Raw genomic sequence first — 3,368 nt, forward strand, 5'->3', positions numbered from 1 at the left:
TCAATTTCTTTAATCAAATCAACTCCGTGAATCTAAATTTTCTTAAGTTTCGTCCAGGACAATGGAGTTCGGAACTTCCTGCCATATAAGGCTTCATAAGGCACCATTTCCAACTTGTTTGAAAACTATTGTTGTAGGCAAATTCTACCAACGACAAGTATTTTTCCCAACTACCCTGAAATTCGAGGATGCAACAACCCAACATATCCTCGAGAATTTGAATCATCTGCTCAGACTGACCATCAGTCTGAGGGTGAAAAGCATTGCTAAAACTCAACTTCGTACCCAAGGCTTCTTGTAACTTCTTCTAGAATTTTGAAGTGAACCACGGGTCTCTGTTTGAAATAATCGACAATGGTACCCAATCTAATCTTACAATCTCAGAAATATACAAGTCAGCCAATCTATCGAGGGAGTAATCTTCCCTCACCGGAATGAAATGAGCCAACTTCATCAACTTATCCACTACAACCCATACTGCATCTTTCTTCTTTGGAGTCAATGGCAATCTTGTCACGAAATTCATAGTAACTCTATCCCATTTCCATTCGAGGACCATCACAGGTTGTAGCAAACTTGAAGGCACTTGATGTTCAGCTTTAACTTGCTAACATATAAGGCATTTTGATACAAATTCAGAAACATCTCTTTTCATGTCGTTCCACCAATACATCTTCTTTAAATCGTTGTACATCTTGGTACTTCTAGGGTGAATAGACAAACGGCCGTTATGTGCTTCTTGCAAAATTTTCTGAATAAGTTCATTGTTTTTGGGTACACAAACCCTATCTCTGAACATCAAACATCTATAAGGACTAATTCAGAAATCTGACTCAACATCAGACTCACATTGAGTTCTTTTAGCTTGCAAGTCATCATCATTAGTTTGAGCATCATAGATTTCCTAAAGAAATGTCGGCCTAGCCATTAGCTCAGCCAAGACTGAATCATCATCAAACAATGCCAAACGAGCATCTATGGCCCTTAATGCAAACAAGGATTTTCTGCTCAATGCGTCAGCAACCACATTCGCCTTTCCCGGGTGATAGTCAATGATCAGTTCGTAATCCTTGATTAACTTTAGCCATATCCGCTGCCTCAAATTTAATTCTTTTTGAGTCATAAAATACTTTAAACTTTTATGGTCAGTGAAGATGCGGCAAGTCTCACCATATAAATAATGCTTCCAAATTTTCAAAGCAAAAACGATGGCGGCAAGTTCTAGGTCGTGTGTAGGATAGTTCTTCTCATGCGGCTTCAACTGTCATGAAACATAGGTTATTACCTTGCCATCTTGCATAAGTACACAACCCAGTCCATTTGAGGACACATCACTGTAGATTACAAATTCTTTTCCTGACTCAGGCAATATTAAATAGGAGCTTCAGTTAATAGTGTCTTTAACTTCTCAAAACTTTGTTGACACTTCTCTGTCTATTCAAACTTAACGTCTTTCTGTAGTAACTTCATCATCGGAGTCATTATCTTAGAAAATCCTTTCACAAACCTCCGATAGTAACCGGCTAAGCCTAAAAAGCTTCTAACATCGGTTACATTCTTAGGTGGTTTCCATTCGACAATAGCAGAAATCTTACTTGGATTGACTCGGATACCTTCACCCGAAGCAATATGACCCAAAAATCCAACTTCCTGAAGCCAAAACTCACTTTTGCTAAACTTAGCATACAACTTTTTTTCTCGTAGAGTCTGCAACACAATTCTCAAGTGCTTTGCATGTTCCGACTCATCTTTGGAATAAATCAAGATGTCGTCTATGAACACAACAACAAACTTATCCAAAAATGGCCGGAAGATCCTATTCATTAGATCCATGAATACGACTGGTGCATTCGTTAACCCAAACGGCATGATAAGAAATTCATAATACCGTACCTCGTTCTGAAAGCTGTCTTAGGTACATCCGATTCTTTAACTTACAGCTGATAATAGCCAGACCTCAAGTTTATCTTAGAGAACACGGTGGCTCCTCTCAACTGGTCAAACAAGTCATCTATCCTTGGTAAAGGATACTTATTCTTGATAGTTACCTTGTTCAGTTGTCGATAATCGATACATAACCTCATCGATCCATCTTTCTTCTTTACAAACAATACAGGGGCACCCCAAGATGAAACACTTGGCCTTACAAATCCTTTATCTGTTAGCTCTTGCAACTATGCCTTCAACTCTTTTAGCTTAGTTGGTGCCATTCTGTACGGAGTAATAGAGATGGGAGTTGTCCCTGGCACCAGCTCAATACCAAATTCTATTTCCCTTTCAGGAGGTAATCCGGGTAATTCTTCTGGAAATACATCTAGGTACTCACATACTATAGGCATAGATGCAATCTTCAACTCTGTTTCCTTAGTGTTCAATACAAATGCAAGATAGGCTTCATACCCTTTTCTCATATATCTCTGAGCAACCATTGCCGTGATCACAACTGGAGGCATATCCAACTCTCTTGAATCAACCCGTAGAATCTCACCATCCGGGCAATTCAATTTAATATACTTACTACCACAATTTACAATTACATCATGTAGTGCCAACCAATCCATACCAAGTATTACGTCAAATTCATCAAATGGTAACAACATAAGATTAGCCGGAAAACAATGACCCTAAATCGTCAAAGGACAATTTTTACAAACTTTATCAACCATGACTGATCTGCCTAGTAGGTTCGACACTTTAATAATAAATTCCGTAGGCTCAATGAGCATGTTCATTCTAGATACCAAGCTCATGCAAATGTATGAATGCGTCGACCCCGGGTCAATTAAAGCAATAGCACTTATATTAAAAAGGGAAAAAGTACCCGTAATAACATCAGGAGCAGAGGCTTCCTCTCGGGAGCGTATCGCATAAGTTCTTGCTGGAGCTCGAACCTCTGATTTTACAGATCTTTAGTCACAACTCACTGCCAGTAGCACTTCCAGGGTATCTCGGAGGTCTACCTCAAGGAATAGGAGTACTTGATTTCAGAGTTACATCCACTTCTTTTTCAACTCGTTCCGGGCAGTCTCTGAGAAAGTGATCAAAAGAACCACACCTAAAACATGCACCACTCTTCATTCGGCACTCTCCGGAATGAAATTTGTTGCAAATCTTACACTTCGGCTTTTGATCATCTACACTCATCACACTAGTTACCATCGGGGAGGAAGACTTTTGACCTCGTCGTTTAGAGCTTCTCGCTCTACCTGAATATTCTACTAACGAAGTGGAGCGTTCATGTTGGCTCATGGCTTTCTTCATGGAGAACGAGAGTGTTTTATCACTAGACCTCTTGCTCACAATTCGAGCTTCTCTTTTAGCTTGTTTTCTTTCATTATTAAGTTCTTCGGCCTTTTTGGCTTGATCGG

Source organism: Gossypium hirsutum, chromosome A04 (genome assembly GCF_007990345.1).
Source record: "Gossypium hirsutum isolate 1008001.06 chromosome A04, Gossypium_hirsutum_v2.1, whole genome shotgun sequence".
NCBI lineage: Eukaryota > Viridiplantae > Streptophyta > Magnoliopsida > Malvales > Malvaceae > Gossypium > Gossypium hirsutum.